Source organism: Cupressus sempervirens, chromosome 7, assembly GCF_028749045.1.
Source record: "Cupressus sempervirens isolate cs-2001-9-10 chromosome 7, ASM2874904v1, whole genome shotgun sequence".
In the NCBI taxonomy this organism is placed as follows: domain Eukaryota; kingdom Viridiplantae; phylum Streptophyta; class Pinopsida; order Cupressales; family Cupressaceae; genus Cupressus; species Cupressus sempervirens.
In genome coordinates this window covers 196,128,449-196,155,116 of record NC_143124.1, presented here as the reverse complement: position 1 = coordinate 196,155,116, position 26,668 = coordinate 196,128,449, and positions in this window count along the sequence as shown.

Sequence of the window (26,668 nt, the reverse complement as noted above, 5' to 3'; positions counted from 1 at the left end):
TGATAAGATGAGATGTCTTAAGAGTGAGATATGAAAATTAAACCTCCAATCGTCCTTATATATGAGTTTACATGTGAGAAAACAATACAAGTTGAATAGAGAGTATAGTAAAAATAATTTTACCCCTAAGGCCTTTTGGGCCCTAAAACCTAAAATCGCTAAGGACTAGGTCAACCAGGGAGTGCTAGGTCGACCTAGGGTTGACTTGGTCCCAAAGGTCAAATCAAGGTAGCCACAAGAAGCTTAGGCAATTACAAACCAGGTAGTGCTAGGTTGACCTCGGGTTGACTTGGTCCTAGAGGTAAGATAAAGGTAGCCATAATAAGCTCAAGCAATTAGTAGAAGAAATAGAGGAAAAAGTTGAAGAAGATAAACTTAAAAAAGGACATTGATCATAGGTCGATCCATGGTCTAAGAAAGGAATTATGGAAAGGGAGATAAAAGTTCTTAAAAGGAAAGTGTGTCCATTTTAAGATGGTACAATTTATTCTTGCATAAAAGACTTTGTTAGAGGGAAAAGTTGTGGTGGGGGTTGTACCCACATGTGATATCCCCATTAGCAAGATCCATATAGCTAAATAAATAATAGCAGCATATTATTAATAATGGTATAGAATAATTTATTATCATGTTATAATAGTGCATGCAATATATTAATAGGAGAATTAAATATTAATTTTAAGTGATAAACTATTATATTTAGATTAATAATCTAAATGTATAAAATAAATATATTATGCATCGTATGCATTAATTATTTAATAATAAGAAATATAAAAGATATATTATTAATATAATATATGTTATAATCTAATTATTCATATAAATTAATTATATATTATAATAATCTAATTATATTTTCAATATAATATAACTATTATAATATAATATATGAAAGGACATGTGACTCTTTCAATAAAAACTATATATATATATATATATATATATATATATATATATATATATATATATATATATATATATATATATATATATATATATATATATATATATATATATATATATATATATATATATATATATATATATATATATATATATATATATATATATATATATATATATATATATATATATATATATATATATATATATATATATATATAAAATTTTAAACATTGACATAAGAGAAGTATGTGTTAAACAAATTTAGAGATAGTCTTAGGAGAATTTGGAACTAATAGATTAATGTCCTCATATGGGACATTACAAACAAGTGCCACTTAGTGGCTAAGTACTTGCCTCCTTAGTTATAGTAAAAAATAAAGTAGAATAAAAACTAAAGTAGAGGTAATAAATTATTCTATTTTTCTAATTATTGTAAAATTATTATCATTAATGATAACTAAAATTTTGAAAATTAAATTATAATTACAGTAAAAAGTAAAATAGAATAGAAACTAAAGTAGAGGTAATAGATTATTATATTTTTCTAATTATTGTAAAATTAATATCATTAATGATAACTAATATTTTAAAAATTAAATTATAATATTAAAAGTATTATGAATTCCTTTTAATGATAATCTTAATTTTAATTAAATATAGTTTAATAATAAATTACATAATTATAATTATTTATTTTTATATAGTGGTAACAATAAATTATTTTAATTTTACTTATAAATAGTTGAACAATTATAACTTATAAACAATTTAAATACTTATTTTAGTTTTTTATTTTATTTTTTTATTTTTTTTTAAATGCGCCTGGTAAACTTTTTAACATGACCGGTAGCGCTGGCGCAACACGCCCACCGGTACCACCAACGCTTTGACCTGGAGCTATGAACCAGTGAGGCCACAAATAGGGGACCTCATCCCCATGAGATTTGAACCTGGATGGCAAGGATAACAACACAACAACTTAACCATCACAACATGCCACTATTGGCAATACTTATTTTAGTTTTATTTGTATTAGAAATCTTCATTTTATTTTGTAAATATCTTTTTACTTATATGTGATTCATAAAAATTAGATGTGACAAGGATTAAAATGTGAAAAAATAATTATATTTTGAAATTTAAAAGTTGGAAAAATGAAATTACAACCTAAAAAAGTGATGAGAATAATGTCAAATCTAAATTAAATTGTTTTCCCAAAAATTTCATATATAAGAGGTAAGCTATTTTAAGCCAATCACATTGCTAAAAAATATTTTTTATAATTCAAAAGCTTAAAATATTTGCATTTATATTATATCAATATGAAATTTATTATAAAATAAGAAAACTAATAAATTATAATTGGTTGATAGAAAAAAGATTAATCACTAGATAATGCAAAAACACAAAACTTATTACAATAGCACTTAGCCTACGACAAGTACTAACAAGGACGCAAAGCATCCAAGTTCCTACCTAAGTATAGTTTTTACATATGACAAATTGCAATTTATATTGTGTTTTATACTTTGGATATGCAATAGGATAAAACATGTGATGCAATTTTTCATTGTATTTCAACAATAGTTTACATTAGCAAAGCATCTACTCAATTTAGTTATACAACTTGATAGAGCAAAAGTATATCACATAGCATATCAATGCATATACATTATTTCATTATATATATATGACACCGAGAGTGTGCTTGGATATGAGACTCATGTATATAAATTATTTGATTGCATGCCTTACTTTATATTAGATGGTATCTTTTGTAACTACCATTAATTGTAGTTTGATATGTCATTATAGCTATCCATGATACTTGCAAATTCCATTTTGTGCATTTTAGTATATTCTAATTATGTCTCATAATAACTTGCTTTTCATATTTTGAATAAATTATAATTTGTGACTAGTCATATTTACCTTTTGTTGTGAGCAATAGTTCAATCTTCATTTGTCACAACATGATTGATGGCATTGTTCTCGTTCAATGTGAATTGATCTTTTACAGAAAAATCTTGGAGGATAAAGATGAAGTTTGATTTGTCTCATGTGTAGTCCTCAACTTTTGTGTCTTTCAAGCTTGGGAGTGGTTGTTCAACAATAGACTTGTCTATTGAACACTGGATGATTTTCTTGTTTTCAGTTGTGATGATAGTCTTTAGGTATAATGAATATACATATGCAACCTCTTGATTGCATCTATTGCAATGAATTATTTTTTCTTCTAGCATTCCATAATCCTCAAATTTTAAGTTGCATTAGGAACAAAATGCATGAAATGGATTTGCAAATGAGTTGGCTACTTTGAGAACCCCATCAACCTGCAATATATGTTTTGATATTAATGTAGCTTGTGTATGAATTAATTAGTAGTTGAAGTGCTGAATTATCTGAGTTTTCTTACCTGTAGTGTTGTTTGTAGCAATGCATTCAAGGCATCCAATGTTCTCTTTTCTTTTAGTGTATAGATGTATGTAGCAAGTCCTGTGCGAAATATTTTGTCCATGTCATTCCATCGTATAATGTTTCTAAACAACATTGCAAGAGTCTCACCTCTTTGCAATTGGGTTGCTATTTGCATGGATTCTTCTTGAAATGTAGAGTTGATTTGGAGCTAGTCATTGACAAGAGACTTTTATTTTCTACTTTTAGAACTCTGTACTCAATAGAAACATGACTACTATACATGTTGCGTAGAAAGAAGGGGTGTTTAGTGTTCTTTTTACCAATGTTTTTTTAGTGGCAAATCTTCACCAATTGGCTATTATGTATCTTTGGCAAATCACAATTTGGCGAATAAAACCTACATATGGGGTGAACCACGTTGCATAGATATTAAATAATTTTGGTCTAGATCCTAGGAGAATCGCTCATTAGTTTACACATAATTGGTCCCAAATCCTGGTTCAATCGCCAATGTAATCTACATTTAGAATATAATTATTTTAAAAAATTTGCCAATCTTTCCTTGATGTTTTCTTATTGGACAATGTTATTTCGCCCTTAAAATAAAATAATATTTTCCCTCAAGTTGAGCATCACCTATGGTTTTATTGACATGTCTCTCCAGCTACCCTCGTTTAGCCAACTATTTTGGTCTTTGGGACATGTGTCCTAATTTTGGGAACATTTAGACTTTATGGCATGCCGTTTAAAATTAGGCCCAAAATAGATCTTAAGCCATTGATCTATATTACATTGACGGTCCAAATTAATTCTTTTCACCATAAAAATGATAACATTAAAAATGATTATGACCAAGTTGGCAATAAAAAAGGACACATTATTAATTGAATATTAATGGATTGGCATACTACAAGTACACTATATGGTGTACACTTGGCATGTGGGCCATAGACCACTTGTGACTCTATAAATTCACCAAAAAATTAAATAATCTCTCTTTAGAAATTGACATATTAGCCAACTATATTAATATTTTGTGTTCTATGAAATAATTAATTTGCCTCTTACATTACGAAAAATGTTTGACCAACAAAAAAAATCACCTACATTTATTTTCATACACAAAAAAAATAAATTTAATTCACCATAGTTATTATGAAATTTTGATACAGAAAGGAAAATTTTGCCAATAGAAAATAAATTTCTCCCTTGCCTCGAATGAAAAAATCGCCCTCGATTAAAATTTTTTCTTGCATATTTAATGTTGAATTTGCCAGCATTTTACATAATTTTCTGGGGAGGGTTTTCTTAAAGTTATCCTTGCCTTTTACCTATACTTTGTCATCATCATTATTTTCATCTTTTATGTTAGCAACATATTGGGAGCATGTTTGTTGTCCTGCAACTACTAGTGCATCTATTGTACCAATGGCATATGTACTTGTGCTCATTAGTAGCTATTTAATTGTGGTTCTTGCTATGAATTTTTATTCTTGCAAAAGTCACGGTATAGTTTCAATTGTGCTTGAATCATGGAGCATCAAGATGCAATCATAATCTCCATGGTCATAGGTTTTTTTGTGTCCTATTTTAAATCCTAACACTATAATGGATGTTCCTAGAACTATCTTCTTTTTGTACTCTTGTATGAGATTCCATGTCACATTTAAAGTTATTATCATTTCTCCTTTACAGTCTATCAAGTCTACACATAGCACCTCTCGCATTTTGTTGTCTCTAGATCCAATGTTGCTATATATACAACAAGTATGTCTCTTTCAAAAGTGTTTCCTACTTTTCTTGCATTCAAGTCCTCAATTGATATTGCATTGGGGTTTCCTAACTTTTATACCTGCAAAAAGTATTATGGTCCTAGTTTAGTATTGTAGTGGGTTGATATTTAACATTGCTTCAAATAATAGAAATTCATGTATTGATTGATCATTTTTCATGTGAGAATTCATGTTATTGGAGATGAGAAAAGCTTGGTACCTTTTTGTTGTTTGTTCTTCCTTGACATGTGTTCCCTTTCATATTCTTTTTCTTGCTTCCATTATTGTGGTACAAAGAAATGTAGAACATTAAAATATATACTATTAAAGAGAGTTATTATTTTTGATACATAAAAATTCTTAGGTGTGATATGTATTTGCATTATTTTATGTGTTTTTTCTATTTAATTTTGTGTTTGGTTGTCTATGTATTAGCAATCTAGAGTAGAGCATGGAACCTTATGAATGTAACAAGGTGGTTAGTCCAGTATGGTTCCACTTTGTAAGAACAACATATATTACTTGAGTTTGTCCAAATGTGATAAATTGATGGGTTATATACATTTTGTGTTTTTTTTATGATGTAATTCATGTTGTGGTCTTGCGCATACTTTCAAGATTTTATTTCATAGCATTTCTTGTTGACATATCAATGTTGAAATCACCTATAATCTATAGATTTGTCATTGGTTTGACATATGCAGTGACTTGTTGAACAATAGTGGCATATTCTTCAATGGGTGTGTTAGGTCTTGTATAAAGATTACATATATTTAGTTCATTTCTTTTGATCAAAGTTGTTATTGTAATAGATTCTATATTTGTTTTATTTCTTTATCTTTGAAATCACTAGGGTTTTGTTGGCTAGTGTCATTATACCATGTATGCGGTAGGCATTGAAGTTGTTGAAATATTGGAATTGGTCATTTATTTTAGGGATCTGCATGTGTACTTCTTGAATACAGATGATGTTAGATGACATTATATCATAGTCATTAGTTATGTCATTTATGTAAGGCTTTAAACTATGTGTGTTTAGTGTGCCTAATAGCATGGATGATGTGTTATGAGAACATGTATCATCATTCTTGAATTTCCATTTTGCACTTGATTGTAGGTGGGACATTTCAAAATGTATTCTTTCTTTGATTTTAAATTTTTTTGATGTTAGAAGTTTTAACAAGAATAATTATTCAATTGTTTTAGTTTGTGATAGTGTTGTGTATGTTAATCCATGTTATCTCATGCCTATTGGATCAAAAGCCATTGCTTGCATTGTAAGCCCTTGTGACCTATGTATTGTTCTTGCACCTGCTATCTATATAGGGAATTGTTTTGTACAATAATCTTATTTCTGATCAATGTCTTTTGGATAGGTTGAATAATGCGTACTACTAGTACCCAGTCATTTCCAAAAAAATTTGTATAGCATTGTACAAGTTTCTTGCATTGTTGTTGTCTAATTGAATTGTTGTTAAATCTTATCCAAACTATGTCAAAATTATTATATTTTGTGTATGCTTTGAATATGCCATCTAATCCATTTACTAGACCATCTTTTGTGTTGTAGTTTCCTACATATAGTTCTACTAGAATATTTGGTTTGAGATGAATTTAATGTGGGAGTGAAATTGTTCATGTGTGTAAGTGTAATGTACTATTGTTTTCATCATATTCATCAATGGCATTGAGGACAGTCATTTCACCAGGAACTATTGCAAGCACTTTTGTATAATGAGCATTGACATCAATTCTTCTATAGAAAAGGAATGGTAGTGTTGGGTCCAATGGTGGTTTCCTCATTCATTGTTCATTGATATAGTGCAGATCTTCATTTGATAGCATGCCTATTCATATTTTGTTGAGAACATTAATGAATTTTTCATCCTTTTGCCTTACTATATGTGTAAATGAATAACTTTTAACATTGTCTATCTAGAAATTGTAAGGCATTAATTCTGACATAGTTGCTTTATTTTCAAATACGAATGCATCAAGTATTGGTTGTGCTTGGTACAAGTTTTCGCAAAAAAATTATGGTGATGTTTCTAAAGTATACAGTGGGCATATGCATTATCTCACGCAATTGTTTGTCAATATAATGTAGGAATGTGGCACTAACTAATGATACCTCATCAATGAGAAGTACACCTAACTAATAATAGTGCCTTGACATTGCATCTAGTATGTCGCTATTGAGTGGCAAGAAGTCAAATGTGATCAAAGGTATGTGAAATGTTGAATGTAATGTGACTCCACCTACATTGTGTGTTACTTTTCTTGTGTAAGTGGTTATTATGCCCTTTGGTTTGTTGGGATCACTATCAATATACTTATTTTAGATCCAAATGAGAGCTTGGTATATAACTTTTGTAGTGAAAGTCTTTTCATTTTCGGCTTCACCTGTCAAGAATAGATGCAATGGGTTCTTGTTTATTTTATTTTATTTTTTGACAATGTTTTAATGATTGGTTGTTGCTCTCTATTTAGCATTTGCCTCAATTTGTAGTAATCATTATTGTCCATAATTTGTGGATGGTGGCTAATTTCAAATGTGTTATAATGTTTGTTTCTTTTTATCTTGTGTACCTTGTGTTGGATGTCTTTTTTCATGTCATATTGCTTAGTTTGCTTGTGTTTGTTAACTGTTAGGGTTTGGCCATCCATGTTGTCATTTTCAGTATCTAGATCCTTGATTGCTTTTTTCATGTCACCCCATGCAGGAGTTGTGTTATGATTAAACTTTGCTTGATTCATTATGATTATTTACTAATAGTATAAATGTGCTTGTTCCCATGATGCAAAACATTGTTTCAATGTGCTCTCATTGACTGTAAATGGTACATAGAGTATTAGTTATTCTCTACAATAGTTTTCTAGGTCCATGTATTTGTTGAAGTTGATAAATCATATTAAAATCAATTTTTCTTTTTGTGTATATTTTGTGCCCTTTTTACTGTACTCAAAAACAAATTTTGCAAGGCATATGCTATGAAGGATTGGAGATCGAGTTAAATAGTAGTCCACTGAGAATTTAGTGAGGACATTTTCTGATTGATCAAGTTCTTTAAGTTATTCTATATTGAATTTGAGTATAAATGTATGATTGTGATCATCTCTTGTGTCTATGAATATGCACTTTCTTGAGCTATGATTTAGTGGCATTGATAGAACTATGTGTGCTGCTTGTTGCAATGACATTTGTTATAAATTTAGCAATGCATTTCCTAGCTTTGTTATTATTCATATTGCATCAATACTATCTTGTTGGTGGCCATTGTGTATTCTTTTAAATGTATTTGTCATTATTTTGTCCACTTTTGTCATGTATGAGCTACAATATATTGCTGAAGCGTATGCTTTCAGTACAAATTATGCATCAGTATTAGCTCTCCATAGTTGTGAAATTTTCTTTTCAAAGCTATTGTTCCAAATTTCTAATGGCTTTCATCGCAAGAAGAGTCTTGATTGTTGTAGAGTTGATCTTAGAGCTAAGATATATTCTTCTTCATTGGTTCTAACTTTATCGAAGAACATTTAAAATGTGTATGATAGGTCATAGTTTTCCTTTTCTGGTTTTGAACTTACTACTTCATTCTTCTCTGACAATAGTTCAAGTATTACTATCCTTTGGAGAGGTGGAAAAATAAAATTGTATCTACATGAAATATTTCTTAGTCTTCTACATCACTTTGTGTGGTGGTGCTTGTGAATTGTACGAAGACTAGGCTGCATATGTTCAGTTGTACAAGTAATGTACTTGTCGATAAAGTATGTGATAGATGTATTGCTATCTGTTCCAGATATTGGTGCATTTTTTACCTAGATTTGGAAATGATCATGTTCATTTCATTAATTCTAGAATTCAGTTATTGAGAAGTAATCTACAACATTTCCAAAGAATGATTCATCAGTTAAAAATAATTTCTTCATTGCATCTATTATGTGCCTATAGTATTGTGCACAAGTTACTAGGTCTTTCTTTATCAGATTGAATTTGTCACCTTTTGTTTCATACTCTTCTTCTTGTTGATTTTTTTACTGATGCACATTGTGCAATTGTTTGAGTGCACTTAATAGTGGGTCTCAATTTTGCTCCACACTAGTAAAAGTAACAAAAAAAAGTTGGAGGCCCTAGTTGGCATATCACTGCGAAAACATTCTTCTTATTTTGGTGTACATAGTCTAGAGATATTCTTATTCTTTTGAAGTCAATGTATCCAATGTTTGATTTGAGAATTCTTTCCAAGTTGGGTTTTTGCTTAACATTTTTTACTTGCAATTTGCATCCTTTCAATTGTCTCTTTCATATTCTTATCCACATTGTGGAAAGTACCTGTTGTACCAATATCTTGATAGTCTTGAAGAAGATATTGTTGTCTAGTATGTAAACTACATTTTTGACTACAAGAGTTCCTATCGTGCCATCTTTTGGTAAGAAAATCTTTGAATGATGTCTTCATCATGTGATTTTCCAAAGAATAATGTGCAAAAATTCATTTCCTCAGTATATTTATCTTTGAATATTCCAATTGGGTGGTGTTATTGTGTAGGTACGACATCAATTATCTTGTCTTGCATTTTATGTATGGATCTAGATTCGGTGAATCCATGTACCAAAGTTTCTAAAGGCTCATTACGTTCTTCATCATCATCTAAATGTGTTGCATTTCACTGACTAGAGAGGATGTTTTATCGTCAAAACTTGCATGTCATTTCATCATCAACATTAATCTCAAGAGCTTCCTTCCATTCATCTTTTATTTTAACATTTTCCATTAAGTATGGTGGTGTACTTGTGAGTTTTGAGACCACTTGCATCACTACATTTGGTCACACCATTCTTATTTGAAATGCATTTTTGTCTTATAGGTACCTTTTGAGAGTAAGGACAATAGTTGTTGTGTTATTGGTTGTTTGTGGTAGTGCATTTTGTATGATGTTCATGTTCATAAGAACATTGACAATAGAACCTATCAGTCCCACTTGTGATCTTTTGTATCCTAGTTCCCATATTTAAACAAATGCAATTCTCACTAACACTAGTCATTCTTCTAGTTGTGACAGGATTTGCACATCTTGTATTGATTCATTAATTCTAATATTTTTTGGTTTACTATATGTTGGGAACTTGAATTGTTTCAATGCAAACAAGCATGTTCGACAAATGAAGTTATTCAGTGCTTCATATTTTATTTCTGTCAAAGTATAATAATTGTTTTTTTCTTTTTGTTTCATTGGTCTAATGTCTTCCATGGAATACAATAGTTGAAAAATTGAGCATGTGTGTTTTGGTGTATCCTGGATTGTTGTTTCAAGTATCTCTATTGGTGACAATCTAGTTTTTGGTTTTTAGTAGATGACATTGTCTTGCCTCTTTATTTTTCTCTTTGGATTCTAGATGTGCATGGTAACTTATTTTTAGTGTTCTTGCTCTTATTTTCATCATTCATTGTATCTAGTATAGTATCTAGTATAGTACAGTTCAACTTTCATAGAATGATTTAGATCTGGACTATGGTTTTCATGACAAGAAAAGTGCACTTTCATATTGATATTTTTATAGAGGAATAATTGCATACACTACTTCACAATGATAAATGTTAACTTGAAGACATGTAGGAAGTACACAAACTTATACTTTTTATCTCGTTTACTATTGCATATTAGAAAAAGATATATTATGATACTAGACTAAAAAAACACATAACATGTTGCATCATTAGAATTCATTGATGAAATATTCACAAAACAAAATGCTAATAGAAAACACAAGTAGTGAATACAAAAATTAATACTCCTTTTGTTCTTTGGTCATGTCCCCATGTTATCATTATGTTTTTTTCACCTTTCTTCTTCACATCACCACCACAATATTAAATAGTCATCAATGAAATATTCAAAAAAGAAAAATGCTAATATAAAATACAAGTAGTGGATACAAAAATTGCTACTATTCTTTTCTCTAATCATGTCTCCATGTTACCTTTATGCTTTTTTCACCTTCTCTTCACATCTCCACATCAAATATGATATTCTGAATATGTCATCGAGCAATAGAAATAATGTTCAAATTGCTCTATGTCTGTACCATTTGAATCACAAAGTCAATGGTGAAGCTCAATGAAATTATTATCACTTAGACCAAGATATTTAGGACCTTTATATTCTGATGTCACATGGAAAATGGAGAAGTCAAATGTGTCATGGTTAACACCATGCATGTCTATAAAGTTAGGATTGGTAGCAAGATTGTTTATAAATGAAGGAAAATTTTCATTAGGAACAATACTGGCATATTTTTATATAATTGGATCCATGTTGAGAATTATAGAATTTCATTTTATTGTGAGAGAGGTGCATGGGGAAAACATCTTCTTGCAGTAGTTGCAATGGGCATGAGTTTATCAAATTTGAGGGATGTATATTCTAATAACTCATTTCAAAATTGGGTAGTCCAACTGCACTAGGATAAGTTGATCTACATAATGGATAGTGAATTTTTGTATCACTTTCTAAAGAATAAATGTTATCTGTGCTAGCAGCATATATAGAATTGATATGTTCTTTCCATGAAAGATCTTGTACTAGATTTTTATGAAAACTTTCAAGGATGTTAGGTTTCATGTGCATCATAGTTAGAAAGTGTTGGTTCTCAGTGATAGGTATTGTATGACCAAAATGATAATTTATATAGACCATTTACATTGGATGATTTCTTTCTATTTCTATTAGACATCATTCAACTTGAAGGGTCAATCCAAGTTGATCTTTCTCCAAGTGAGAGATACTTTTTGTTTCATGTATCTCTATATCTGGATGCACAATATTTGTAATGGCTTTGTATCCTTTGAAGGATACCGTATCCATATCATATGCAATAGTAGCTTCCTCTTTGGTATCAAATGTTCCTAGCCATTTTTCTGTTGTTTTATAAGATTTCACCCTTGGGTAACATAACTACCACTTGAACATTTCCAAACACCTCAATATGATTTTTCTTTCAAACAGATTTTAGATCCATTGCAAAATGACATATGTCCTTTGCTTTCTTAAACTTTTTTAGTACATTTTTTCAATTTGGACAACTTCATGAATTTAGTTTTCTTCCTGTTTGATTTCATTCTAGTTGAGATCTGAGTGCTCTACACATTACAAGGTTGATTGTGAGGTGTATAGTTGACATGGAAAAATTTGGTGTATGCATTACTGCCTCTCATTGACATTTTAACCATGTCATATGCAAAGGTTACTTGTTTGACTATGTCACATGTTCCTAGCCATTTTTGTCTTTGTAGTTTGGGTAATGTTATCTCTACTGAAAATTGAGTAGATGCTTTCTTGCAAACACCCCTATATGTCTTCTCCATTTCTTCTTTTGTGTTTCTATATCACAATTAAAATTTTGTTAACACATGTTTCAATACACACATATTTACATTACATTACAAATGACCAATCCTCTGAAAGAACAATTTCAGTTATAAAGAAATAAAAACAATATAGAATTCCAGAAAATAACAGCTAAAAAATGACTGTTGTCATATTCTTCATAATAATATTTTGTCAATAGTTACTTGTAGCTTATCTCTATTATAAACATTATTTCCATACTATGATCAATGACAACACTACTAACCAATAAATACTAAATGTCATTACTATTGTCATGACTAGTGATATTACTATTATTGTATGTTGCTTAGTTACATACCAAATGCATACAATACGACTACCATACTCATGACAATTAACATTGAAAACCATGGAATATTCTCCACTATGAAGAATAGTGTAAAATCTACCAATATTATCAAGATTAGTGCTATCCATGCTTTTGGTACAAGTTCATCATAGGTAGGCACATGCTTAGTTTTATTCTCAACCAACTTAGTCATTATGTTCTATGGATATGCTCCATTTACTACAAGGGCATCACCAATCCAAAGACATAGTTCAAAAAGTGGAAAATAAATACTTAGATTGTGGGTGGTCTTGACCTACCAATGTGTATATGCATTCTAATCTATTCTACAATGTTCTAATTTTAGATTTTACAAACTTGTCAAGAAGACAATACAATTAGTAAGTTTGCATCTCTGAGATCTATTCATGCACACCATTTCTTTGATTTTATTTTTATAAATCATTACTTTAAACACATAAACTTATGTCAATAGAGATCTTATGAAATGCTAACATGAATCTTAAGGAAATGATACATATTGTAGTGCATTTGTTAGCAATCATTACTCTGAACATAGAAACTTATGCCAATAAAGATCTTATGAAATGCTAACATGGATCTTAAGAAAATAGTACAAAAGGAAACAAGAAAATTTTGGAAACTTATAAGTTTGAATTTCTAGATTCTAATCAAATGTATAACTTTACTTACTATTTTTTTCTTCACTCAATTGCCAAGCTTGTGTATTTGATCCTTGTTGATTTTCCTGATTTGTAATCAAAGTATCACATTAAGAAAAGCATAATAAAACCTTCACAACATTAATTAGGTCACTGGTTCTTATTCTACATATGCAAAAATAATCTATTACACAACATAATCATTGTGCACACATTAAACATGGTAGATCAGACTATTACTAGTTCTTAGCAAACTTTGCAAAAACATGGTTAGCTAAACAAAGCTATCTGCACATTTGCAAAAGTCAAAGTTCAAAACAACTCCTAATATATTATAAAGTGAGATGGAGATTACTAGATACATATTGTAGTACATTTGTTGAAGCCTAAATGAATACTTCACTAAGAAATAAATGACATAGAAATGACCAGATACGTATTATACTATGTCACAGTGGAAAATATTATAGCTTTTACATGCAAGTTGTGAACTTTCATTCACAATAAGCATAAGCTTATACATCATCACTATATTCTTGTGGTGGTTGTCATCTTGTAATCATTAGTTCAGCAGTAAAGAAAGTGTGATCTCCCAATATCTGCTACATGATGAGTGCCAAGTGGTGCAAAATTATTCTCAAATACAAAAAAAAATGACATGAGTAATGGTGCTTTACGATCTTAGTTATCAAGGCTCCTATATCATTATCATACCATTGCCTAGGAATCTCTGTATTGTCATGTCTTATAATCCGTTCAAGTGAAAAGGTTGGATATGTTACCACAAGGTTTATTATGGATAAAAGTGTTTCATCTTTAGCAACTGTGTTAAATGGTGATAGTTCATAGAATAATGTCTTGCATGCTGGATTAGAAATGGCTATCAAATCTTTTGCAGTGTGATTTCAAAGAGGGAAATGTCTTATGATATCTTGACAATGAAGTATGATATGAGCTTCCTTGTATTCTCACACCAAATGTTTTAGGTAAATTAATTCACCATTAGTCATGAATGGGGATAGAACACAAATTTGATTGGTGTTTGGTATTGGCTAAATGTCTCCCCATCCATCATTTATGAACATGACAACATGCTTATCATAAAAATATTTTTTCAATATTTTTCTTTGGCATTCATCTAGAAGTTCTAAATTTTTTTCAAGAATAATAGATTCTAGACTTTTAGAGAGGTGATCTGTATTGTGATCTAATGAAGAAAATGCATCAAGAAAATCCATACTTGTGTAATGTGGAGATAAAAAATCTATTTTCAATGAGGAAAATTTCTTAGAATTTACTGAGCATCAATTAGTTCTAAGATATACTAGTTCTAGGATATATCTTCAACTTAGTTTGATTCTTTCGTTGATATACTTTTTATGGAAATAATCATACAAATATCATTAATACACATGTGCAACAGATGACTATCATTTACAATGTTTAATTTTGCATCAATGCACTTCTTAAATGATAATGCATTCTTCTATTCATTGCATAGTAGAATTAGTATTCAAGTTCTAAAGTTCTCTATAGTAATCATAGTATCCTAAGTTTACAACCAATTAGATTCATAGCAAAGCTAGAAGAGACATTACTTTCGTAATCTTTTTATTCATATATTGATACAATACTCATATTACTTGTACATACTTGATTATTTATAGCATAAAGTGCCCAAATAGAGCACCTACTCTCCACAGCATTCTCCATACTTTGTAGATACATGTAACAATAGGCAAAGGACAATAGTCTCTATGCTATTTTCACACTTCATACATACATGTAACCATAGGAAAAGGATGATGTGATAATTGAACTAGGACATTATCCTCACAACATTAGATGTAATTAATTAGGTCACTAGTTCTTATTCTACATATGAAAAACTAATCTAGTGTGTAGCATAATCATTGTGCACACATTAAACATAGCAGATCAAACTATTACTAGTTCTTAGCAAACTATGCAAAAACATAGTTAGCTAAACAAAGCTATTTTCATGTTTGCAATGATCAAAGTTCAAAATAATTTCTAATATATTATAAAGTGAGATGGAGATTACTAGATAAATATTGTAGTACATTTGTTGAAGCCTAAAGGGATAGTTCACTAAAAAAAAAATGACATAGAAATGACCAGATACATATTATACTATGTCATAGTGGAAAATATTATAGCTTTTACATGCAAGTTGTGAACTTTCATTCATAATAAGCATACACTTATACATCATCACTATATTCTTATGGTGGTTGTCATCTTTTAATCATTAGTTCATCAATAAAAGTGCCATCTCCCAATATCCACTACAACATGAATGCTAAGAGGTGCAAAATTATTCTCAAATAGAAACAAAAAATGACATGAGTAACGGTGCCTTATGGTCTTAGCTGCCAATGCTCCTGTATCATTATCATACCATTGCCTAAGAATCTCTCTGTTGTCATGTCTTATAATCCATTCAAGTGAAAAGGTTGGATATGTTACCACAAGGTTTATTATGGATAAAAGTGTTCCATCTTTAATAATCGTGCTAAATGGTGATAGTTCATAGAATAATGTTTTGCATTTTGGATTGAAAATGGCTATCAATTCTTTTGCAGTGTGATTTCCACAAGGGAAATGTCTTATGATATCTTGACAATGAATTATGATATGAGCTTGTCTATATTCCTACATGAGATGTTTTAGGTAAATTAATTCACCATTAGCCATGAATGGGGATAGAACACAAATTTGATTGGTGTTTGGTATTGGCTGAATATCTCCCCATCCATCATATCTGAACATAACAACATGCTTATAATAAAAATATTTTTCCAATATTTTTCTTTGGCATTCATCAAGAAGTTTTAGAAGTTTTTCAAGAATAATAGTTTTTGGACTTTTAGAGAGGTGATCTATATTGTGATCTAATGAAATAAATGCATCGAGAAAATCCATACTTTTGTAATGTCGAGATGAAAAAAATATTTCCAATGAGGAAAATTTCTTAGAATTTATTGAGGATCGGTTAGTTCAAAGATATATCTTCAACTTAGTGTGATTCTTTTGTCAATATACTTTTTATGGAAATAATCATACAAATATCATTAAAATAAATGATTCCATACATACTATTTCATAAATGTGTAATGGATGACTATCAATTATAATGTTTAATTTTGCATCAATACATTTCTTAAATAATAATGCATTCCACGATTCATTTTATCTTAATAGTATAATTAGTGTTCAAGTTCTGAAGTTCTCTATAGTAATTATAGTATCATAAGTTTACAACCATTCAGATTCATAGCAACGCTAGAAGAGACATTACTTTTATAATCTTTTTATTCATGTATCGATATAGTAGTCATATTACTTGTACATACTTGTTCATTGATAGCGTAAAGTGCCTAGATAGAGCACCTAGTCTCCGCAGTATTCTCAATACTTTGTAGATACATGTAACAATAGGAAAAGGACAATAGTCTTTGTGTTATTTTTCACACTTCATACATACATGTTACCATAGGATAGGGATGATGTGATAATTGAACTTGGACATTAGTACTTTCAATTTATGAGTAGAAGTCAATTTATAGTACTACTAGACAATCAAATAGTTCATGAAGAGCTTGTAGTTGAAGGAGTTGGAGTACTCAGATCTATGGTTGGAGCAATCAGATCTACTTCAGTTAGGAGTTGTTTCTCACTTGGATGCTTCTATTCATATGGAACACTAGTTTCCTTGGGTAGATCTGTGTACAAAGACATGAATTCATTGTACACATTTGTCACTCTTGTCACAAGATGTTCACCTAAGTGAACAACATGTACATTTAATGCATGAACTAGAACAAGATCACATTCATTAGTAATAGCTAGATGCACATCACTACAAATGCATGATGCAACCTCACACTCTTCAATGGCTTTATGGAAAAGAGGTCACCAACAATAGATGCATCTTGAGTTCCTCGACATGTAGAAATTGCTTCATGATATCCTATTGGTGGCATAAAGAACTCCTGTACATAAGCATTTTCTAGCTTCTCAATGAGTGTTTCCTCTTATACCAGGTCCATACAATTCGACAATAATCATGAAACAATATTAGCATAGAAATTTTTTCCTGAAGCATTTTTCAGAAAGTCCTCACCTATCAGTGTCCTTAGAGATTGGTCAACACATGAATAGTCAAATATGAAGACATTTCACATTGTAGTTGATTCAATTGGTCCTATAATGGGACGGTCCCACTGAAGCCTTGGAATACTTAGTTGCTTATCCATTTTCAAGTTGTAAGGTTTGTTATCATTAACTTTTCAATTGTCAAATTCTATAGTCTTTGAAATTTCTAAAGCTAGTTATATTAGTCACTAGTATAATTCTCTTAGTAGAGGAAGTAATCAAGCTCAAGATTTTGAAAAAAAATGTCACAAGTAATGTCTATAGCACAAGTTTTCTTGATTGAAAATAAAATCAAGAAGATGCACAATAATACTCTTTAGTTTTGTGTTTTTTTGCTATGTTTTATTTATTCTAGCAATAAATTAACATTCAAGATGTGGTACATATTATCATTAACATGAAAATATGGGCATGTAGGTTTACTTTCAAAAAAAAATAGTTAGCATTGAAATTTACAATATTATTATTTTTAAAGAAATTTAGTGTGTTAATAAATAAATCAAATAATTTCTTTCACCAATGAGATATTCTAATGATGGAGAATATAATAAGAAAGTTCTTAACTGGGAATAACATGTCAACACCAAGCCCATGTTATCTTCATCACCCTCCCATATGCTTATGCTTCTACTTCCTTATACAACTTCTATCAACTCATTCAATACCTTTGATAATGTGAGTGTCCTAGGTGACACAACTTATACTTCCATCACATCATATTTTTGTACACATATTGGATTCTATAGTTATATCCACCTAAATTATTGAAATTCCTTCAGACACCACTATTATTATGTTCTCCAAGGCCTACACTAACATTGGTGTAGATGATACTATGCCCCACCCACCATGTAAAAGACTAACTATAGATCTAATTTTTGTATATTGTAATGCATTTCCAAAAGGTATAAGTTTCACAATTACAAAGCAAGAAAGAAAGTTTAAGGAAACATTAACCTGATAGATTAGATTATCTATTTAGATTAATTAACAAGCCAATAGGCTACCAATGGTGACAGTTAAAGTGATAAGCAATCCGAGCTGATAGATGAGGTGTTGAGAATGAGACCTTTGTAGATACTTTAAAATAGGGTAAAAGAGTTCAAAATAGAGTAAACAGGGCACAAAATTTATGAACTCAAAACATGAATCTTTGATGACATGGAAAATTTGAACCTTAAATTGCATCTATTATGAAGTCTTTGTAGGCAACGCATTCTCCTCCATGCATGTAATATGGACTAATTGATCACAGAACTCAAAAATATTGTCTTGTTTTTCTTTGTTTTAGGTCCCTAGTTAGATTTTTACAACTTGTCCTTGGGGCTTTTAGGATGCCAACAATTGCAATATAAGATATAAAGATGTGAAAGAGTAAATATTTGAACATTGGATGGAATTGGAACATTGAACATTGAACATCAATACTCGAATCAACAAATAGTCAACATTGGGATGCCCCCTGTCCTTGGTGTAGGTGGCAGAATCTTGTGGCATTGCTGGGGATGCAAGATAGAATTCCCAAGTCTCTGGGACGTTGGCCAAAAATGGGGGGACACATCTCTATGTTACTATGGGAATATGCAACAACCCATTAACAAATGTCTCCCACTACCCATAGTTTCCCTTATGTTTAAGATATTTTTGGAATTTTGGTGGTAGAAGCTATAAGTGGTTGTTGTGATTATTTAAATGTTTTCTTTAAATTTTGTGATTTTTTTAACAAAAGTGGGGTAAATTGCTGATGCAAGAGTATTTGAGAGGGTATGTCTATCATCTTGCATCAATTTTCTAGTAGTGGAAGTATAAGTATAATTTTCCAAACTATGGATGAATAAAAAACAAACCACAAAGAGATAATTACCAGTAAGTTAGAATACAAATGCCTCGTGTAAGAGGGAGTTACAAATGCAAAAAGACAAGCAGATGAAAGGATTTCCAAATGAAATTACAAAAAAAAAAAGATGAAGCATAGGAAACAAAGAGCGCATAGGAGGATCTGACATAGCAATAACAAACAAGAATTCAAGTAAATGAAAAATCTTCCATGTGCTCATGAAGATAAAATATCACTCTTATGAATGTAGATTTAAAAACAAAAATGGTAGTATAATATTAAAAATTATTTTCCCTAAGTTGCATAAGGAGGAAGTTTCAATGTTGAGTCCAAAAGGAAGAAGTCAAAAATTGGAAGAAACTCAAAGTGTGAATGCGTGGTAGAGAAGATTTGGTGAATATGACAATGGGATTAAGTGGATATGCGAAACATTGAGTAGAGAGTTTACAACACATAAAAGAAATGACAAAGAAAAGTTTGTTGCACAAGAAAAAAGAAATGTTAGCTATAGGGGAAGGAGAAATCTGATAGAGGGTGTGAAAATTAAGCAGAGATGGCTTGAGAGAAAAGTTATAGTGTGCTAGTATAGAAGAGGTGTTGGGAGATAGATAGAGAGAAAGCACTTTTTATGCACGAGAGAGTCAATGTCAGAAGTTTTAGCATTAGAGAAGAAGGCATGGGTATGTGGAAGGTGAAAAGACCACCACAAAAAAATAATTTTCTGCACATATTGAAGAAGAATCTATCAACAGAAGAATAGAAAAGGAAAACAAAGGACTTCTATAGAGTGGAAAGAACATTCAATTTTCCCATTCTCCACAAAAGAGTTGCACAATGATAAAGATAGGTAGTAGAAGTTACAGGAGAAAATAAAAAGAAGGCTCTAATTTGAGACTATGCCAATTATGCTAAGACAAAGTAATGTGAAGGGATGCGCATAGACTATAGATATGAAATAAATCAACAGTTTAACAAAGGAGTGAACAAAGGAAGTACTGAAATTGAATCTTAATTGATTGATGTCTATTGTAGATTTGAATAATTAATAAGTCCCAAGCAAACTCCAATAAATTTGAAAATAAATTGATTAAATTAATTAAATAGTTGTTTGCTTCAATTTTCATAGTTTTGTAAGGCACTGAGATCTTGACCTACATTACTTGATGGGATGAAGGGAAAGTTTTGGGGACTAGGTTGGGTAGCCATTGGAGAGGATTTTTCTAATCTAACAAATAAATTGGGTATTTTCTACTACAATATTCAAAATGTTTAGTTTGTTTCTAAACTGAACATGAGTTTATAGATTATAGAGAAGAGAGTGTTATTATGCTGTCTTATTTTATATTTTAATTTACTTAGTTGCTAAAATAGAGTATTTAACTTGCAGCAATACATGTTCTCTACATCAACACCACATTTAAAGAAAACAACACCATTTGTAAATTCCATTGATTAAAAAGCTATTAGTGCACAACCATCCACTTCACTAATCCTAAGTCCTTCCTTCAAAATTAAACATCATCACTGTCAAGACAAGTTCAATATTTATATGTTACAAAATCCATAATATTAGATATAATTACATACCAATAGGCCAAAACACCTAATCTACTCCAAATTCGATAGATAAAAAATGCAACAATACCCAACAAAATTCTCTCTTGGACAATAAACACTTTAGCTATCCCAAATCCCTTCTCCAAGACAAGACATCAACAGACTAATTCAATAATTGTATTGCAAAATCTATGCAAAAAATCCATGATCATAGACCAATAGACCTCATCCACTTGAATCTATTCCAAATTTGACTCATAGAAAATGATCATCACTAAGCCAAACAACCAACAAAACATTGCTATCCAATGGACTAGCCACAATATATATAGATCATTGTACACCTAGATTTAGGAGTCCACAATGTAATATCCCTTTTCTTTCTTCTTTACATTCACCTATCTTCTTTAACTAACCTTCTTGATTGAAGCAAATGATAAGAAAAATGTTGGTGCTACAATGCCCATGTACTCTTTTACCCTAATTGTGAAATATAAGTAGTTCTTGTTTGATAATTATGTCTATATTTCTCATATAGAGGTTTCCTCACTGATCTATCTTAGAAATAGTAGAAAAGTGATGACTTTGGAATCTAACCATAACTATATTGCAAAGGAAGTGGCATTTTCCTCCCAAAATCAATAAGAAATTTGTGAGCTCTAGGGACAAAGATTTAGGGAATTGAATTTAGCGACATGAGAATGGTCAAAAGCTCAAATGTGCTAGAGCACTAACCTATAATTAAAATGTTGCACCCAAGCTAGTCAAAGATATTGAATAGAAAAAATGGGCAAATTGAAGAGAGAGGATTAAAGATGAGACCTTGGTAAGACACTTGGTGAGCATTTTATCAAGAATCTTGAGGCATGTAGGGTCATCATCCACTACAAGTACTCGCATACCCACTGGGAATTGGTGATCTGATTTTCCCCTTGTGCCCATTCTCACTACTCCTCATTCACTTCAAAAAAGCTCTTGGATCTTTTGAATGGTACTGATGTAAGTAGGGAAAGTTGGGGGAAGTCAGGATAGAGGCAATGTGACATAGTTGAGGAGGAGGAAGATGATAAAAAAAAACAAGCAAAGAGGAGGGCTTTGGCAAATATCCACTCTTTACCTGAGTGAGAAATGGCTTCGAGTAGACCTATCATTTTTCTTCCTCCAATCTTTAATATGATTGCATAATTTTATTAATAGTGAATGATTATGATATGATATAACCCTAATGATTGAATAGATATAGAGGTGTATAATTGCATATGTTGTACTTGTTTACATTGTGATATCAAGATTCAAATCCAAGATCACAATATTTATTTGCTAAGATATAGCCCTAACCCTAATTCATCCCAACTGTGACTCTAGGGAAAATTATGAGGCAAATCAAGAAGGGGACATAACATAAGATGATGATATATGTAGGCTATGTGACCTAGGGATATTAAATTTAAGAAAGAAATCCTTTATGTCCTCCATTTCAAGTTTGTGCTTAAATATACTTTCTAAGATATTTTAATCCTCTTTTACTTAACTTTCATTAACATTGTGGCTACCATATATATTGAGTGTAGAGCTCAAGCTTAATAGGGTAGATTCAAGTATGTCTAGGTTACTCGTATGCTAAAAATATATCTAGTTACATAAGCACTATGAACAATACAGAGTACAACAACCATTGTAAAACTATAAAGGACCTTTTAGACTTATTTATTTTTATGAATTTAGCCCAAGCTTTCCTCAAGCTATGCTTAAAGCTTCTTGAAACCCCACACTAGAGATGAACCTCCATAAGAAAGAGGAAGACAATATATAGAAGCAATTAATAACAAAAATACCAAACTTGAGCATTTAATGGTAATGGGATGCTTTTGAAAGAGAGAATCTGAGCTTCAAATCCCACTTTGTATTGAAACTTGAGATAGCCTACAACCCAATGGACTCCCCATTGATAATATACTTAAATCTATGGGCAACTCTTACAAGACCCTAGGCTGAAACTAGGAGTCCATGATTTCTATAGGTAACCATGACCAAAACAAGGACAATCTTAAACCCATCTAAGAAGAGCCTAGGTCCAAGCTAGGGCTCCATGATTTCAGTATGTAACCTCAACCAAGAAAAGTAGATGATCAAGAGTCCAAGAATCATGAAAGTACATAGTCTAATCTGAGGTCACCACCTAGTTACACTCAATAGATTTTCTTTTTAATCATAAGATACCTTAGAATTAGGAGATCACACAATAAAAATGAAGGACACTCTCAATTGTGAAGAAATTCATACTAAATTTCAAAGCAAAGTCCCAAGCTGAACTAGAAAATGTAAAACATGGACCAATTGTGTAAAATTTGGTGTGAACCATTCAAGCAACTATCAACACTTGTTGAATTTTAGCAATGAAAACCCTTTGGCACATAGGGTCATTATCTACTATCAGTACTTTCATACCCATCAGGAACTACTAATCTTCTTTGCCCCTTGTGTCCATTCTCACTACTCCTCATTCACTTCATAAAAGCTCCTCAATCTTTCAAATGATACTAATGTAGTAGGGAAAGAAGGGGATGTCAAGATAGAGGCAATGTGACATAGTCGAGGAGGAGGAAGATGATAAAAAATAAGGGATGATAAATAATTGACACTAATATATCATTAGAGAATGAATAACAATGAAAAACAATCCATCATCAGAACTCGGTTGACAAACTATTCAATTGACACATTCTCAAAAATCTATTTTTAAAAAGATGAGAACAACAAACAATAGACACTAATCCATCATGAGAAAGAAGGGAGATATAAAAAATCAACACATTTTTAAAAAGCCAAGCAACAACAAGGGTAGGATTTGAACATTTTCTTAGTCCATCCTCAAAAACAAAAGCAATAAGGATGTTTATTTTAAAGGCAAATAGAGTTATGAACTTACAAGAAAATGTTGGAGAGGTAGAAGAAGAAAGGGGAACTTGTTGGGAAGAAGTGAATAAGAAACCTATTGGTTTTCAATTGCTGAAACCTCTCTTTTAGAAGTGAACCTCATTATGGGTCACCTTAAGGCACAATACTCTTCTATTCATTACATATTAACAACCATTGATTCTAATCCTATTTGTTGTACTAAGTAGTGCATGTAGAATCCAACTATTCACAAGTGAACATATTATTATTATTTCCTATTATCATATCTTGGTTTTTGACCAATCATATTCAATTGATTTAACTTCATTAATTGTGATGGGTCATCCTTATTCCTATGAATTATTTAATAGAACAAATATTAAGCCCTATCCAATAATGTATATGTGTAAGTAGTGGAATGTAGAATCTAACTATTTGTAATTCAACATATTATTATTATTTTCTATTCTCATGGCTTGGTTCTTGATCAATCATATTCAATTGATTTAACTACACTAATTGTGATGAGTCATTCTTATTCCTACAAATCATTTAATGGAACAAATACTATGCCCTATCCAACAATGCATATATATTAGGAAAAATCTCAGTTAATCATTTGGAACTATAGAAATCTTCATTGCAAAAGGTAATTTCTGGAATTTAATGTATCACCTTAGCATTCTACATAAATTATGTTGCTTCTAAAAGACAATCAAAATGAGCTTCATGAAACTACCTAAATTCAAAGCCATTGATGTTTTTAGTAGTCACTTGGTGGATAAATTATGCAATTAAGACTAGAATGTATATCTTAAAAGTGTATTTTTTTGGTTCAAACTAATCTAATAGGTTGCATGTTATCTTATTATAGGGTTCACTTTTGACTAGCTAATGGTGGTAGTCTCCATGCTTCATGCCCTTGCAAACAAAAAAATGCTAAGATCAAAGTACAATATCTTATAAATGGGTGGGTTATTGATTGGTTAATGGGGGTGGTTGTCAAGTGCTATGAACACTGCATAAATAAAAATGAATTAAGAATAAATTATCAATAGTGTGATATTGTACACATTCACAATATTCTCCCAACAAATTTGTAGATAGAATAAAAAAATCTTGTGTTACTGGCCATAGGCCTATTATTGTATAACTTTTGTATCCTCTAGAAAATGATCTACTCTTTCATTCAACCTTATCTCCATAAAACTTGGAGATCTTTCTAATCACAAATAGTCATGAGCCATAATGTTCTAGTATCAACAATCACAAACATACTAAAATCACAATAAGCTACCAACGATGCTATGTTAGTTCATTGAGTTTGGCTTTACACTTGCTTTCAAGGGAGTTTCCCCAACAATTTGACAAGATCCATGTTTGATTGCACTTTGGTAAACTCTTGAACCATTTTGTGGATTAAATTATAGAAAGCATTGGGAATATGCATTTGAAGGTTACTGAGGTTCATTCTACAACAGCCAAGCTCATATATTTCAAAATTTTCAAGGCTTTTTTCTAACAAGATCCTTTTTATCACTTGCTTTAGAACTACTTTTGTGCAACATATCATTCTTCAATAATTTGGGTGGTTGGGACAATTGGGATGGAGATGGTAATTCAAGTTTGGGAGGATGGTGACATGGCCTTTGAAATGGTCAGTCTAAATCTCTCCCCCAAGCAACACAAAGACAACACATTTGCACAAACAACAGTAAACATCAAAAACCCTAATTATAAACCATACTTAAATTTCCAATATAGTTTTCCACAATAATTAGAAGCCATATATCAAGCACATTATATTGTTCTAAATTTTATCTGTGCACAAAATTATTGTGATCTAAAAATATATGTATAGATCTTTGCAAAAGAAAACTCAATTCTTTTACAACAAACTTGATTCTACATAATAGATTATAGATCTCAAATTTTGACAAGTGGATCTCAAATTTTGAAATAAAAAAATCAATTCGTTTACAACTAAATTAATTCTAAACAATAGATTTAGACAAGCTTCCATAGATAGATTTCATGTAAATATAATGATCACAAAAAATAATACAACTACAACACAATATGTTCTAAACAATAGATTTGGACAAGATTCCATAAATAGACTTCATGTAAATATGATAATCACAAAAAAAAGCGCAACCAGAATACAATATAACCTCAAATAAAAAGAATAGAAAAATCTCAAACATACCTTGTACTCTAGTAGGAAGAGATGAAAGCCTTTAGAAATGTGAATTAAAAAAATCAAACAATGCTATAAATAAGGAAACAAAAATTCTAGGGGATTTCATAATCAATGCTCACATAGGAAAAATGTTGACCTAAAATTTATGAGTCACAACTATAAAGAAAAATATCCCCTCACATCCTTTCCAAGAAAACTTATGCAACACAACAATAATAAACAACAAGATATGTCATCTCTCTAATTGCTTATCATGTTGTCTTGTTTTGTTTGTTTATGTTGATTTTTAAGAAATGAAATACAACTGTAACCACAACAATAATAAATGACAAGAAATGTCATTTTTATAATTTCTTATCATGTTGTCATGTTTTGTTTTTTTATGTTGATTTTTTGGAAATGAAATACAATTATAACCACAATCTATAAATGTTTAACAATATGTTTTATTCTTATTATTATTAGTAGTAGTAGTATTGATATCTAAAGTTTGGAAAAGGAGAAAAAGAAAATTATTTTGTGTGCCAA